At 46.4% G+C, this 17357-nt stretch overlaps 1 pseudogene; it reads right to left on the bottom strand.

Annotated features, from left to right (window-relative positions):
• Window positions 1-1440: 1440 nt before the first annotated feature.
• On the bottom strand, window positions 1441-3162 carry LOC122905375 (annotated as a pseudogene).
• Between the last annotated feature and the right edge of the window lie 14195 nt (window positions 3163-17357).

Here is a 17357-nt window from a genome sequence, read left to right as displayed (position 1 = left end):
TGAGATAAGGACCCAAGATAATAGGATTGAGGAATAACCAAGAACAAGGCTGTTAGGAATGAGAGAGGCAGGTGGTGGTTGATGAAAGTCCAAGACAGATTTCCAAGTTTCTGTGGGTGAAGTGGGCAATCCTGAATTCAGAGATGAGACTGTAGTTCTGCTGAAAGGTGGCTAGGAATAGAGAACTACAGTGTTCCAGAAGATAAGTGTCTTATCTGTCAACTTGAGTGGGGGCTGAGGTTTGTAGGGGCAGGTCAGCAGGGAGGGAGGGCAGGCAAATGGGGCAGGAGTTAAAGCTCTTGGAGGAGATGAGTGCATTACACAAGCAAGGGACAGCCTGGTGCCTGAGGGTAAGGGGAGGCGTTAGGAAGCAAGATGGTGCCCTGGGAATATCCTAGTTTTTACTGCCCTTTGCCAAGTTCCTTCAAATGCTCATCTCTCGAAAGGGCCCATTAGCCAGGCCTGGCCAGCCGCAGCATCCTTAGCTAGGGACTGGTCCAGCAGCTGGAACCATGACCCAGGCAGGGTCAATGTATTTCATCCCATGGAATTCAGTTGAGATTGGTTTGGTTTTTGCCCCCCCTCCAAGTACCAACCATATTTCTATTGCAAGTATGTTAATAATAAAAACAGTAGTTGTCATGGTAGTAAAAAGAGGGGATGAAGATTCTGTCACATGGTTTTCAGAACAAGCCCTGGAGCTTAGGCCTCAGGCCTGATCCAGGCAGAACCCAGCACAACTCTGGTGGCAACAGGGAACCCCCGACCTTCTCCATCAGAAGATAGTAAAGACAAAGGAACTGCACTCCCCACCAGAAACAGAAGGCAGTTATGCCAAATGCCAAAGAAGCAGATTAAAACAAAGCCTCGAGTGCACTCACTTCTAGCTCAATTCATCTCCAAGGCTTTTTTCCTAACATATATTGCAACTGGCCTGAACACTTCACCAGATGGCCTCAATTTGCACCAGAGGTCCAGATTCTAGAGTGGGGAGGGACGATACACAGGAGAGTGTTCCTAAAAGTTTCCAAACTGAGACCCCTGCAGAGAAGAGAATCACTTCACTGGTGAGTACCAGGTTTGCAGAAACCTCTCTCTTCTTTCCTTTAGGATGACACAGCATCAAGAAGCAGTGACAATGGTTAAGTCAAAAGATGGAGCCTTAGGGGCTGAAAGGCCATACATAACTCGTATTCCTGTTCAGCCCAAAGGCAGCAGTTAAAGATGAAACATTTCACAACAGCCTCCCTGCTAACCCTCCCCCAAACCCTCAGACTCCCACAGCACAATCTCAAAAGACACAGAATGGCCATGACTTAGAAAAAGTTAAAATCTGTAGAATCTCCCCTGCCCACAGAGCCCAAGAACTGGGTCCTGAACCACGGCACGTGCTGCCGTGCAGAGAAGACGAAACCACCCTGCAGGTTCTCTGTGACCACATCACTCCTCCTCCTCTTCCTCCTCTGCATCCCTAGCTCCCTTGCTTGGGGGGTTTTGCCTTTGCAGTTCTGTTCCAGTAGCTGGAGGCTGTGGGGGTGACCCGTGAGTTCCTGCCACCTCCGCTCTTACCACTTACTCTGTATCTCCCTGAATGCCCATGGGGGCAGGTGGGTAGAAGGTTTTCTGGGTAGAGATTTCACACTGGGTGAATCACTGGAATGTGTCTGGTGGCCATGGCCAAGTCATGGCTATTTTGATGATGTACTCGGCCATTCTGGCTGTCTAAGTTGTTGAGCTTCAGTATGCGAGGAGGGCTAGGTTGGCACCCAGATCTGGGGCCTGATGTGGATGTGGACATTTGGTTTCAAGTAGCTGTCATATCAATAATAGATCTGCTTGGGGGAAGAAGGTAGGTGGACCCTTTAGCCTTTTCCTGCTTAATATCATCCATGTAACCAGAAAACAAGTCTCCTTGGTGTCTGACATGCTCCTTGAGCAACTCTGGTGGGGTCTCTGGAGGCTGGAAATCCTGTCTAGGAGTCCCCTCTGTCACATGGTTGTTTGCTGTGGCTGGACCTTGGTCACACTGGTCCTGGTGATGGAATAGAAGCACCTCCTCCTCCTTCTGTACCCCACAGAATTCACATGGGATGATGGTACTATCCTCCACAGCAGGTGCATTTCTCAGGCCCATCAAAGAGTTGAACTTCCAAAAGGAAGATGACATCAGGGTCCTCCACCCCTTTTGGGGGAAGTACTGCCCATATTGAGTATAGGTAAGGCACAGGAAAGACTACAGATTGTCTGATGGTCAACCAGCAGTTCCTCTGTGCAGAGCTCCTCCCAAAATTCACAAGGCAACATGGCCTAGTCAGCTGCACCTTTCATGTCATTCAGAGCTTTGGATGCTTCAAGGGACTTGTCTGTACCACAGGCAGCCCTCCAGAAGTCCTGCTTTTCCACATTGCAGGTCTGTCCTTCATTTTCCAGACTTAGGGCCAACCTGAAGTCCAAGTTTGCAATATCTTCTTTTGGGGGCTGTCAGGTTCTATTCCTTCCCTGCCTTTCTCGTTCTTTCAGTAGATTATTCTGAGCTGGAATCTGGGCTGTCATGTTCCTTTGGTTGGTAGTTCTACTATGGAAAGTGTCCGATTCAAAGGCTCCCAGAGGTCTTTGGGGAAGCCTCATAGGTGGGTCTAGAGACTCAATTTGCCTGAGAAGCTGGGATGCAAAGTAGATGCCATCTTGACCCCCGGACTCATCAGTTGCTTTAGGCGACATGGAAATCTCATCTCTCTTTTCCTCCCCGTCTCTTTTAAAAGCATCAGGATGAATCTTCAGATCTTTTACCAGGACATTTCACCCACAACTGCCCCAAAACTTCAGCCGGGCACCACAGTAATCTCCATCGTCCTTCAGTTTGAGAACAGAAAGTTCGAAATCACACTGCTGGCAAAGGGTAAGCCATAGAGGACCCTCAGTCTCCTTACCCTTCTTTATCTGTCTCTCCTCCAACTTATTTGACATTTTCAGGTCACCTGACAAGGTTCTGTAGCCATGTGACTCTCCATGTCAGATTTGGGAAATGGTTCCTTGCATATAGGACACATACCAATGTTCCTTTGACAGTGGGTCTCAAGGATGATAAAATTGAACACTGGAATTTCATTTTTTGCAATTGTCACACAGTTGAGTGTCCTGGTCATCTAGAAATTCAACCATCTTTAGTTCTTCCTGAAAACCGGGATGGCAGCAAGGACTTGCAGCAGACTGACTAGCCGCAGACACAGAGCATGGTTTTTTGCTTGTTTTTTTATTGATCATAGTCAAAGCACCTAGAACAGTGCTTTTCAATAAACATTTGTTAAATATAAATGGGCATAGATATTGGAAAATGGTTGCATGGGGTTGCTGATCTGGAATCCTCTGACGCTGATGGTGACCATCTTGCCCATTTCATGGAATCGGATTTTCTACAGAATAACACCAAGCAGAGAAAACCAGAGAACAGCGACGGGAAGATAACAAGAGGGACTGGAGGGGGTGGGGAGGGATGAAAAAGAGAGGAGGGAGGGGATGCGATTTACCTGGTGGCCAGGGATCCCAACTCCAGTTACAGAAACTTCAGCTCCTCCAGAGCTGTCTTCAATAATATCTGAGTGTCTTTTCCAAGCATGCCAACGAAAGTCCCTATGGGTTGCTCTAAATCACTTTCTATTTTGTGGTAGAAGGAGGTGAGATGGTGTTTCCATGGTTCTCATGGCCATGGTGAGCCAGGTAACGGTGCATGGAGGAAGTGTGCCCTCCCACCTATGACCCAGATGTGACTATCATTGGGACTCGGTTGATGAGCTGCCCAGGCACAAGCAGCCCACAGTGTAGACTTGTCTCTTTCCCATCCCCTGGGACCTTATATTGCACTTTGAAAGACAGAATTACTCATGGGTATTAGGGAAAGGCTTTATTTTTATTGGGATTATTTTAATGAAGAGCCAGATGGACTGCCAGGATTTAGCTCCCAGATCTTGTTTTATGTCTCAGAGAGCCAGGCTCTGCAGAAATGGAAACCCGTTTGCTCACTAGATTCACATATGCTCTGGCAAAGGCTGGACGGGCCTTGCTAGTGGTGGCCAAGACATGGGGACAGGACACCCACCAAATGTTGGCTGGAGCCAGGGTATTTGCTTAGTCAGGAGGACCAAGGTGCTGAGAGATGGGTCCCCAGCACTGGGGTGGAGGAGATCAAGGATGAAAGGGGGGTTGCCTTCCCAGGTCCACCTCTGGCAGCCTGATGCAGGCCACACACAGCTGAAATAGTGGCAAGAGGGTCTCTCTTTTATTAACTGTGAAAGTTTTGTTCATTCTTCATCATTACTTCATATTTAATGAGACTCTAATGTGTACCCAGACCATTAGTAGCTCCACTAGGGACCATGAAGACGAATCCCCCAAATTGAATTATTCATAATAAAAACATAAGGTTGTAAATAGTTAACTTGCAGAGCTCACAATCCTGCTAGACAGGAGTCTCCCTTGGCTTACAAATATCCTAAATCTCACTAACAAAGGCGATTGATAGCAGGATTGTGACATCCCACCAAAAAGTCTCCCAGCTATCTTAATGTTAATAGCTGGTCTAAAGACAACATTGATCAAGCCGCAAGGGCAAGGCAAGGGCAGGGCCTCCGGTAGGCCTCTGACCTCCTGGCACCTTGTAGGCCCTCTTTAGCATATGAAAACTCCATTGAAACCTCCCTTCCCCTCACCTTCCCCCAACTGCAGGGTACATAACCTGCCATGCCCCACAACCCGGGGCGGCTGCATCTCTGCCTGCCCACGGGTCCTGTCCCCGTGCTTTAATAAACCACCATTTTGCACCAAAAAAAAACAACAAAAAAAAAACAAAAAAAACCCAAAAAACAGAAGGTTGAATAGAAAATCTCACAGTAAGGCATATCCCATGGCTGCGTATTATCTATTTACCTCTGCTTTGGCTCCTGTTTTCATTCAGGAACATTTGTGGTGGGTGCCATGTTTGGGACCTGAGGGTTGGGGGCTAAGCAGGACGTGTGATGAGACAGGCCAGGCGGTTATTTAATGGAAGTGTTTGAGAATTAGGACGGACCCCTAGAAAACTTGGGTGAAAGGAGGGTAAAATGTGTGCCACAAAGTTTCACAGCTGAAAGCTGGCCCGACTTTGGTCGTCTAGTCAGACACAAGGCACAGAAGAATGCAAAGAGCATTTCTCTGTAGTGGTTACTGTGCCTCTGTGATTTTCCACACCATGTTAACTGCCGACAGATAAACACACAAAGTTAGATGCTCTAGAAAGGAGCCTCTTGTATAAGGGCTGTCTGAATGTCTTTGTTTCTCTTTTAAATGAAAAGCCTTCCCCAAATAGGTCATCTGGCTTCATTTCTTGGCTTTGAGAGACGCACTGATACTTATATCTGTAAGGGTTTGAAGAGATATAGTTTGCAAGTAAGCAGATCTGCAGAAAACGTTACCACTTTCTGGGGAATATGAAGGTCTTCTTGTGGAGGTGGAGGGGAACAGCTCGCTTGTGTTCTCTGAAAGCAGGACTCTGTACTCGCAGTGAAGAGGTGGGGGAGGCAGGCTGCACTCGGGATCATGGTGGTGATTCAGCAGATGGGAAACACTAATTTTTTCCCCTAGGGTTAATGTCGTTCATAACCCATTCAAGGGCTTTGACTATATTTCAGTTGAAAATACGTTTTTCCATCTCATTTCAAATTACAGTTGGAAGAGTTCCTTTGGCAATACAGTTTAGAAAAATATATATATATATATGAATAACTGAGTAGTAATAGAGTTTCAAGTTGGGAGATACTTGTTAGCTATATGGTTTTGGATAATAGGATATTTTCTTACCTGTATAATGGGGAGGCTCATACCTACCTCATACAGGGTTATTGTGGGCTTCTCTGAACAGTGAAGGGTTGAAACATAATCTTGTGTTTGGCAGATAGGGGCTGTCATTGTGCTATTTATGTAAATATCCTGTTAAGTTGAGCAATTCAGAAAGGCAGACTGTCGTACAAAATAACATATAAAGGTTTTTTGATTCATAAGCTGTGTGTAAGTTGGTTGTATTTGTAGTTTTATGATAAAGGCAACAAAAGGTCGTGGTTATTATAATTTCCTTTCCTGTGTAAGTTTGAACTCTGCAGATTACATCCTGTCAAAGGTTCCCTGGTAACATGAATCGTCTGTCATCAACCACTGGGCTCTGCCGTGGGATATCACTCAGCCTTCCTGCTGGGATGAGAAGCTCAGGGAGAAAGGGGCTTTGAGACTGAGTGGGAAGATGTGGTAACTCTATCCACCAAAGAGATCTCTATCATTTGATTTTTGAGTGAACTCGAAATACACACTGAACACCACCCCCCACCCCATCACTGCTACCATACCCATGGGCAGGGCATGATGTTTACAGTTCCCTGTGGCTGATCCCAACTGACATGGCAGGAAGAGTTCAGAGCCTGTGGACAACACGTCAGCCCCTCAGCCCTCGAATTGTTGAAGGATTCCCCAAACATAATTTCTTTGGTTGCTTCAACCTTCCTTTGTCCTTTTATTTCCATACACATCCACATGATTGAGGCATTGCAAACAGCTGTCTTCTCTCTTCCCCTTGTTCCCAGCACACTTCTCCCAGATGCTTGCCTCAGTGGAAACCAGATCCCTTTCGAGCACACCTTTCCCTGGCGGTCCTTTTGAGATGTCTGACCATTTGTACCCACAGCCTGGCGGTAAACTGTGGCTTCCTTGCTTCTCCTTTGAAAACTCCAGGATTCATTTCTTTCCTTTTTTTTTTTAAATTAAATTTATTTATTTATTTTCAGAAAAACAGTATTCATTATTTTTGCACCCCACCCAGTGCTCCATGCAATCTGTGCCCTCTATAATACCCACCACCTGGTATCCCAACCTCCCACCCCCCCTGCCCCTTCAAACCTCTCAGATTGCTTATGCAAAAACATCTTCCCATCTCACAGATTCTGGTATCCTTGTCTCATCCTTGCCACCAACCACCCTTAAGGTTACTCTTTCACATTGGTTAGGAGTCTGGAAATGTCTTCAATCTTCTTGCCACATGTTGTTACCATGTGCCGGTGCTCAAGTTCTTCACCTTCTCAGATGGAAGGATTTTACCCCTAGTTTACTTGTTATCCAAAATCATGATTATCTGCCACTAGCTCTTAATCCAGAGCTCCACTCCAACAAATTTGATCTCAAAAAGTTTTCAAGCAACACTATGACCTCATGGAACTCTCGCCATCTGCTGCCCACTCTAGGCAGCCGTCCTGGTCGGGTACCATGTCCCATGGTTACAAGTCCTCAAAGGTCCCTCCCGCGCCCACCCTTCCTCTGCTCCTGTCCACATGGACCTCGATCATCGTGCAGGTTGATGTTATTATGAATTCTGTCTGAGCACACAACTTTTACGGGCTTCCCTTTCCACCTCCCAGAGCTACTGTTCCAGACTTCTGGCACTTTTCTTCCTTGCCCTTCTCAGCCTCTTTTCCTTTTGCATTCAGCCAAAGAGGTCCTGACAGAGTCTTAGGAATCCTTTCGAGGTCTTGCTCCAGAATCCTACACAAACCGCATGATCAGAAGCTGGTGGGCTAAAAAGAAAACTGTGTGTCTTCTCAGGTGGAGGGGCTACCCACCGGTGCCACGTGCCCCTTCTCATCCCGGGAAGCTCCGCATGCTTTCTGGGCACTCTCAGTTGGTAAACTCTTAGTCTAATCTCTTTCATTTAAAAACTTGTGTCACAGATCCAACACGGTCCTACTTTCCTTCCTTCCCTCCCCATATTGGGTAAGGCTGCAGACCCTAGTGCAGGGGAGAGGCTGGGGCAGGTCCGAGGTTCTCAGGACAGCAGAGCTCGTCCCTGCACACCTGCCAGTTATGCTCTAAGCCTCTGGCTCCCCTCCTGTGAAAGCAGTCACTCTGGTGGGTGTGTGGACGCTCAGCCTGCTGTTACAGATACAGATTGCGACCTGAGCCAGACCCCAAGGTCATGTGCAGTCTCTCCTCTCCCTTCTGCACCAGCTCCCCACCCCTGCAGGGTGACCTGGCCACTTTGTCACAGTGCTGTTCTTCCCTTAAACTTGCCTTTGCTTTCAGGCTTAGAAGGTTGTTTTCCTTCTAGATTTTATGCCGTGGATCTCCCAAGATGAAAACTATGAAATCAGTCATTTCAGGGGTCTCCTAAAAACATGCGTGGTCCAAACCAATCCGATCTTCTCCTTGCCTTTCCTGTGATGAATATGATTGGTGTGCAGTTACTCGACCCTCGGGGGGCCTTTCTGGGCACAATTCCTGTTCAACCCTAGAATCCTATCTCTCTTCTCTGTTGGATGTCTGTTGTCAACAGTCATGCAGCCGATGACAGCAGCCAAACCCTGTCCCTCCTTGGTCCTTAACCAGCAGGGCTGAGAGGTGACGAGGCCCTGCCTACATTCCCCAATGTCTGGAGCTGGCCCCAAACTCACAACCCTTATCCCGAAGGGCCTCTCTTTTTCCTCCAGTTTAATCAGACCCTCTCCTTTCAGCCGGAACTGCTTCTTTCCTGATACTAAGGACAAAATGTAGTTTTAACCCAATCCAGCCTCTGGCTGATTTCCCAAGGCAGTGGGCCGTTACAGAGGCCTTCTGCTGTTGGGATTGCTGGTTGACCTTACCCTGTAACAGAAGCATTTTCTGGCATAATCCGGGCCCATGCGTGTTGTTAGTTATCTGCTCCCGAATCACATTTATCTTTCTTCCAGGGCTGAGTTCACTGTGTGAGTCCCGAAACCCAAAGACAGGCCAAGGTGTATTATTTATTTTAAGAAACCCATTGCAGTCCCGCTGAGCCCATAGTGTCTTTGAGTTCTGTACACAAACCCCAAGGACCAGGTTCCTGGTGGTCCTGCACCCTCTGTAGCCACAGAGGCATTTGCAGCATGACTGAGATGTTGAGGTCTTACCTCTGGAGGTAGCAACAGGAGCAAACAGCACTGACGACCTGAAGGCCCTCGCCCCCAGGTGCCGGGCCCTGCAGACTTTCTGGAAAGGAGCTACCATTGCTGTGAAAACCCCAGCCTGTACTCCGGGCTGAAAACACTTTAAAGGGAGCAAAAATAGTTCCCAGGCCCGTGGCTCAAAGCTTGATGTCTGTTTTGAGGCAAGCTTTCATCTAATTCCATCTCACCTCCCAGCCACGAGGCAACGCCTGTGACAGGAGGTGCTTGTCTGGGGTTTGAGTCAGGTTTGCCCCTTTAGCACAGCCAGGGGCCGATTAAAGGCACAAATGGGGAACTGTGGTCACGGGTCCCAGCAAAGAGGAATGTCAAATCCCTCAATCCCCCACAGAACACGTGGCCACAACAGAGGCCTTCAACTCTGGGCGTGTGATGTCCGTCCCTCGTCTAGGGGTTTCGGGGATGTGTCTGCTTGTCAGCTTCCGATCCAAATCCCTGTGCTGAAGGACCCATAAGCCATACTCCTCTCCCTCCCTGGAAATGGAGAGAAGACGCTGACACTGGGAGGGGTGAGGACATGAGCTGGGAGTGGTCACACTGGGTGGAGCAGGGCGTGGGCTGGGTTCTGGGGCATCTATAACCATCATTCTGGAAGCTTCCAGGGTTTCAGCTCAGTGCTCACCTGCTGGTCCTGCCCATTGGGCCTGGCAGTGCTGGTGGGCCCCACTACCTACTTAAACCTGCAGGAGGGGGTGCCGGTAACGTGAGAACCCACAGGTGTCCTTAGGTTTTCGCATCTTAAGAACAGGACTTCTTCTTTTTTTTTTTTTTTAAGATGTTATTTATTTACTTGAGAAAGAGAGCGTGTGAGAGAGAGCCTGAGAGGAGAGAGGGTCAGAGGGAGAAGCAGACGCTCTGCTGAGCAGGAAGCCTGATGTGGGACTCGATCCCGGGACTCCAGGGTCATGACCTGAGCCAAAGGCAGTCACTTAAGCAACTGAGCTACCCACGTGGCCCTAAGAACAGGCCTTTTAAAAGCTTTTTATTCTTTTAAAAATTAAACAACTCGATCATTTGAGAGGCTCATGAGCATGTAACTGATGTCGTGATGTGTGGGGGGTGACCATAGTTTTGGCATCTAGTTTGGAACAGAAACTGGGGGATAGTGTGTCTAGTGGGGTGTGCATGTCTATTATGTGTCAGGCATGGGTTAATTTTTATGATCATACTGAATCCTGGTAGTGAGATAACACAGATATCACAATTCCCATTTTACAAATGAGAACACTCAGACTTCAAGAGAGTCATCCAAGATCACGCAGCTAATAGCGGAAGATAGGCTCGTCCAAGAGAGGTGCCTGTGATCTGTGATTTATGGCCAGGAGATGCAGCAAGACAGAAGAATGGGTAAAAAGATGGGGGTTTAGGTTGATTCAGAGTTCATCACGTGGTGCAGCTGGTTTAGGAAACCCGAGCACCTCACAGCATGTGAACAAAGTACTGCCTGGGGAGAGAGAGGTTGCTCACTGCTCAGAGACAGTAGTGAGTAACCACGGGGTGTGTGATGGTCTCCAAGTCACTCCATCCCTATTGGCCTCTGTTTAGATCATGGTCACGAGCTACCACAGGCTCTTCAACAACACCATCTACTGCTCGCAGGTCTGGGGCCTGGAAGTCCAAGATGATCTGGGTTTGTGGATGGCGTCTTCTCCTTGCATGTGTGCATGGCGGACAGAGACAATGGAAGGGGCTCTCTGGGTCTCCTCGTGCAGGGACACTTGCTCCATTTATGAGGTCTCCTTGCTCAATACATAATCACTTCCCCAAGGCACCACCTCCTAGCAGCATCACATGGGGGTGGTAGTTAGGATTTCAATGGATGAATCTTGGGAGAACACAAATATCCAGACCTTAGTGGCCAGGGAATGGAGGGCTGGGATCGAATCCTGTCAGTGACCTTGGTGTTGGGGCTTGATGAGGAAGGTGGGCCAGCAGGTTTGTGGATGTAGCACTGTGTGCTTGGCCAGTCTGTGGCATAGGTCAAGTGTGTAGGACCCAGACCTGCACCACAGGGACCTGTATGTATATGTTTCATTTCCCACGGTTACTCCCATTTTCCTCTGTGAAGAAAACAGCCCTGGATGTTGCTTAAGCCAGGCTTCCACAACCAAGATTAGGATGCCATTGAGGTCCTTAACGCTGCCGTTTAGACCAGTTCTGTTAAACACAGCCCATAGTAAATGGGACATTTTACAGATTGTCTAATCTTGCTTGTCTTCATTAGAACAAAGATAGGAAAATGATCTTTTGCATAGGGCCAGCAGACGGACATCGTATTTTGTCTGTGTAATGCCAGTGCAGGGATTCTGTGAGGACATACTATTGGCTGTGCAATCCCTTGTGGGTCTGAGCCTTCTATCAGCTCTTGGTTTAAGAAATCCTGGAGGCCCACCATCATACCATCTCTGGGCATTCCAGGACCTGTGCACTGAGGGCTGAGGGTAGAATTCCTGAGCCTTCCCCCACAGTTGTAAACCCCTACCTTCCGACGGGTTGATCCCCGAGATGAGCAAAGACCTCTGCTGGTTCCAGGAACATTTTCTCAAATCTGCTCGCGAGAGGTTGCAGGCTCTCTACTCACAGATGTTGGGTAGAAATCCTATTTACCTCCCCTGCCCCCGACCCAAGGGTGGCCCCTGAATTATATACACTCCATGCAGAAATCTCAAAATAATTCAGGTTCATTCAGCTAACACATCAATTTATGAAGTCAGCCAGGTATGAGATCATAACTTATACCACAACATAGCCAGGTATAAGCTTTGAGGCTTATATCCACACGAAACATAACAATTATTTGATTACAGTGTCTTTTAGAACACTGAGGGGGGCTAATAGGAGGTCAGGGAAAACCTGCTGTCAGACTTACCCATTCTAGAATGTCATTTGCATTCATTCTACATCTGTTAATTGTCTTTGGACTAAACAAAACCCTAATCCTGAAACGAGACATTATATCATGGACAGATCAAGCACTTAAAAGTATCTCTCTACAAGCCTGCTTCTCCAGGACCATCGGCACAGGCCCTGGTTCTATGCGGAAGCTGGTGGTTTGGGGCAGGTGTGCGTCTGGGCTGCTTAGGCCTGCTCAGATCTCGAGGCAGAGCCCTCATGTTAGTAGGTTAAAATGAGCAGAGCTCAGAACACATCACGTATGGGGCAACACCCATGAATCAGGAGATACATCTTCACTTCCAGTGTTGGCCCTAGGGAAAGCTGTGTCAACCCACCTCCCCAGTGGCAGCATCTTTGTCATCGGAGGATAATTTGATAAATGGAATCAATGAGAAGTGTCTCAGACCATTCGGCCTACTATAACAAGAGACCACAGACTGGGTGGTTTAAATAACAGAACTCTACTTCTTACAGTTCTGGAGGCTTGGCCGTCCAAAATCAAGGTGCTGGCCAACTGGATCCTGGTGCGAGCACTCTTCCTGGTTTGCAGAAAGCAGTCTTGCTGTGTCCTTACGTGGAGGTGTGGGGAGGAAGGGAAGAGAAGGAGAAAGGAGAGTGAGGGAGGGAGAAGTCTTTCCGTCTCATTGGGACATTCACCTTACTGGGGGGTCCCTACCTCATGATCTCCTGTAAACAAAAGGCCTCCCTCCTAGCATCATCATCTCGGGGTAAAAGCATTAACCTATGTATCTGGAGGGCACCCAAACATGCTGTCTGTAATAGTAAGAAATGATAAAGTAGTAGTTTTCAATCAATATCAGAATTAACTCTCAAAGGATGAATTTACCTAGTCATTGAATTCATCTAACAGATAGTAAGTGAACACAGGATACAAAGTACGGTGTTCAGCCCTGTGGGATAGTATGGGATAAGCTCACATTCTAAGAGTGACACAGAGGAGAAACAATCACATGTATACCTTCTGTTTGTTTGCTGTGGTGACAAATGTGTGAAGGAAGAGGATAGAGAAGTCAGGGCAGGTTTCGCTGGCCAAGCTGTGCGTGAGCAGAGCTCTGAAGAATCCTGGGGAGAAGAATGTCTCAGATGGCCCAAGTATCTCCACAAGGCAGGCAGTTCTGATCTTATTCTAAGAACTGAAAAACAAAACAAAACAAGTTATTTTTTAAAAAATAGACTGAATTGGAGGTGCCTGGGTGGCTCAGTGGGTTAAACCTCTGCCCTCGGCTTAAATCGTGATCTCAGGGTCCTGCGATCGAGCCCTGCTCGGGCTCTCTGCTCAGCGGGGAGCCTGCTTCCTTCCCATCCCCACCCCACCACCTGCCTCTCTGCCTACTTGTGATCTCCGTCTGTCAAATAAATACAATTTTTAAAAAAATGGACTGAGTTGCCCTTTCTGATGGTGAGTGGCCAATTCTTGGGAATTCTGAGATTTGCTGAAATGTTGTCTATAGGAATTTTTACAGACGGCCTGTAGAGTATATTCCAACATTCATTCCTTGGTCCAAATAAGTGACCTATTATATTTTTCTGCATCTTTCCCCTACATGTCACCCCTTCATGAGAAAGAAATAGCTTCCACCCCACAGGTGCTGAGACCACATACCCAGAGTATTAGAAACAGTCCAGGCTCTACTGAGATGTGAGCAGTAGCAACTTCTGACAATCCAGGGTCTTCACAGAGTAGCTGACATTTGGCCTGGACCCTGAGAGCAACATGACGGGCTGCAAAGGAATGTGGGTGTGGGGAGAAGAGCATCATGGGTGATGGTGTGCGGGTCCCAGAAAGCACAGGCGCCCAGGGGTCAGGTGTGGCTGTGCCCTAGAGGAGCTGGGACAACCTTACTTTTTCTGCCTGAGTGAACTTGACGATTTATGTCATGTCTTTGCCCCTTAAAAGGGGCAGTTCTGATAGGAGCATTAAGTGTTCTGTATGAAGTAAGGCATTCAGTGTGGTGCCTGCTGGTGCTTGAGGCATGAATGATAAGCTCCGAGGCTTCGAGAAACCTCCTCAGGATGGTGTCGTGAGGGCGACAAGGCAAGGAGGCTGAAAAGGAGCTTCACGTATGGTGGAACGATAATCTTGTGGATTACGGACACAGTTCTTTTGAGACAGATGTCCCTAGAGGTTGTGCTCAAGACCAGTTTCAGAGGATTCCACTGTGGGCGAGGGACTGTTCGGGGGCCTTCTCCATGGTCAGGATGAGGGCTGGGAAAGGAGCGGCTGGGGAATGGCAGTGGTTCAGAGAAGCAGAGCAGGTTGCGAGAGCTGCTTCTGAGCTGGGATCAGCAGGGCTCTTGTTTCACATATTATATTTCTATTTTTGGATCCTAGTATGATGCCAGATTCTTTGCAAAGAGCACCATCCTGTTTACAAATCCTCAGCTTCTGTATTACCTGAATCTCTGAGCGCATGTATGCCCTTCTCAGGTAATATAATGATCTCATTCTGGGGCCAGCCAGGAAGACCTGCCAATCTCATCTAACACAGCATAATAGACCTTCTTTTCCTGCAGTATTTCTCCTGCCTACAAATTCCCACACACACTAACACGGCTACGTTATGGTACCTATCGGCATTCCTACAAAGGGAAAATAGACCCCTCGTTGACTGAATGATAAATACTAAGGAAAAGTGACAGAGCCTTTGCTTAAAACTTTGTCAAAGCGCTTGTGCAATGAGGTGGCCAAGGCCACGGCTCTGGCTCCAGTCATAGGCTCAAAGCTGGGCTGTCCACCTGCCCTTGGAAGGGGTTGACCTGTGTGTGCTCAGACAGCACTCGGCAGAGCTGACCTTGGCAACGGCCGATCACAGACAGAACCCCAAGGCAACCAGACTACAGAGACATGCAGATTTAACTGGAAGCAGAAGAAGAGGAGGAAAGGGATGTGGTATGGTGAAAGGAGTCATCCTAGGTAGAGCATAAATACAATCAGAGATGGATAACAATGTCGGATGGTGGACCCTACCTCCTGGGTTCACACAACCTCATGTTAATGCCCTTGCTATGTCACTGGTCAAATTTTGTTTTCTGTCACAGCTTTATGGAGATATAATTTATGCACCCAAGAAACTCACCCTCCTGAAGTGTAAAATTCAGTAGTTTGGGTATATTCACAGTGTTGTGGACCCGTCACTGCCCGCAGGAAACCAACACCTTGTGATTTTCTAGCCCTGAGAACCCCAAATCTACCCTAGTTCTCTGAAGATTTTCCTCTTTGGGACATTTGTTATAATGGAATTCTACAATATGTGATCTTCTGTGTCTGGTTGTAGTTAGAATAAAGGTTTTATAGATCTACCCACATGGTGGCATCAATTAGTACTTCATTCTTGATGACTAAATAATAATGCATTGTATGAATGTAACATATTGTGTTTACCCATTCATAAGTTGATAGACATTTAGGTTGTTTATATTTCTTGGTGAGTAATGCTGGTTTGAATATTCATGCACAAATTTTTTCAGGGATGTTTTTAATTCTCTGATGTACTCCAATGAGTGGAATTCTGGGTCTCATGGTAACTCCATGTTAACACTTGGAGAAGCTGCCCAACTGTCTTCCAAAGTGATCATCATATTTCAACCCACCAAGAATGCAGAGGAGGTCTACTTTCTCTATATCCTCACCAAGACTTGTTACCATCTGTTACATTATTTTAGCCATCTTAGAGCATGTGATGTGATATCTCATTGTATTCCGATTTTGATGATGTGCATTTTCCTAATCACTAATGATGTCAAGATTTTTAATTTTTTTAAAAGATTTTATTTATTTATTTGATAGAGACAGACACAGTGAGGGAGGGAACACAAGCAGGGGAAGTGGGAGAGGGAGAAGCAGGCTTCCCGCCAAGCAGGGAGCCTAATGTGGGACTAGATGCCAGGACCCTGGGATCATGACCTGAGCCGATGGCAGACGCTTAACAAGATATACGTATTCGAATCGTGTGTCCATTTAGAAATAAAGTGATTTGTATTTTTATTGTTGAGTTTTAAGTTCTTTAGAATATTCTGTATGGTAGACCCTTATCAGATAAATGCTTTTCAAAACTTTCTCCCATTCTGTGGGTTTTCTTTAGACTTTCTTAATGGTGTCCTTTGAAGTACACAATTTTTAATTTTGATGAAGTACATTCTTCTACCTTTTAAAATTGCTCATGTTTTTGATGCCATCTCTACAAGAACCAATGTCATAAATATGTACTTGTATGTTTTCTTTTAGGACTTTCATGGTTTCATTTTTTATATTTAGGTCTTTGGTTCAACTGAGGTTTTTAAAAAAGAATATTTTATTTTATTTCTTTTCGGTGTTCCAAAATTCATTGTTTATGCACCATACCCAGTGCTCCCTGCAGTACATGCCATCACCAGGCTCACCCATCCCCCCACCCCCCTCCCCTCCAAAACCCTCAGTTTGTTTGTTTCTCAGAGTCCACAGTCTCTCATGGTTTGTTTCCCCCTCTAATTTCTCCCAGTTTACTTCTCCTCTCCATCTCCCAATGTCCTCTGTGTTATTCCTTATGCTCCACAAGTAGGTGAAAGTAAAAGTAAAAGATTATGCTGAGTGAAATAAGTCAAGGAGAGTTAGTTTTTGTGTGCAGAGTGAGATCAGGGTCTAACTCAAAAAAAATTTTTTTTTACATGTGTAATCCAATTTTCACATCATTTGTTGAAAAAAAACCATTTTTTTACCCATCTTTGTTGAAAAAAAATCAATTGGCCATAAATGTAAGGGCTTTATCTGGCTTCTCTATTCTATTCTTTCAACCTATATGTCTATCCTGATGCTAGTATCTCACTATGTTGATAACTGTATCTTGATAATAGGTTTTGAAGTTGGAAAGTGAGACTTTTCCAAGAATGTTGTTCTTTTTTTTTTTTTTAAGATTTTTTAAAAACATTTATTTGACAGAGAGAGATCACAAGTAGGCAGAGAAGCAGGCAGAGAGAGAGAGAGAGAGGAGGAAGCAGGCTCCCTGCTGAGCAGAGAGCCCGATGTGGGACTCGATCCCAGGACCCTGAGATCATGACCGGAGCCGAAGGCAGTGGCTTAACCCACTGAGCCACCCAGGCGCCCAAGAATGTTGTTCTTTTTCAAGATTGTTTTGGCTATTCTGGGTCCCTTGCGTTTCTATATGAATATGAGCATTAGATCCACAAAGAAGCAAGCAAGGATTTTGATAGGGATTGTACTGAATTCCTAGATCACTCTGGTTAGTACTGCAGTTTCAACAGTATTAATTAAGCCTTCCAGTCTGTGAGTGTGGGCAGTCTGTGAGTGTGGGATTATTCCCATTTACTTAGATCTCGTATAATTTTTTCAACAATATTTTTTAAAAAAGTGTGCACTTTTCCTGCAATGTCTGGTTGAGGTATCACTGATACTGGCCTCATAGGCTGAGCTGAGAATTGTTTCTGCCTTTTCTGTTTTTTGGAAGAATTTGT

The sequence above is a fragment of the Neovison vison genome, chromosome 4 (genome assembly GCF_020171115.1).
Source record: "Neovison vison isolate M4711 chromosome 4, ASM_NN_V1, whole genome shotgun sequence".
NCBI classification, from domain to species: domain Eukaryota; kingdom Metazoa; phylum Chordata; class Mammalia; order Carnivora; family Mustelidae; genus Neogale; species Neogale vison.
The sequence above is the reverse complement of the archived record's forward strand: the minus strand, read 5'-3'. Positions and strand labels throughout refer to the sequence as shown.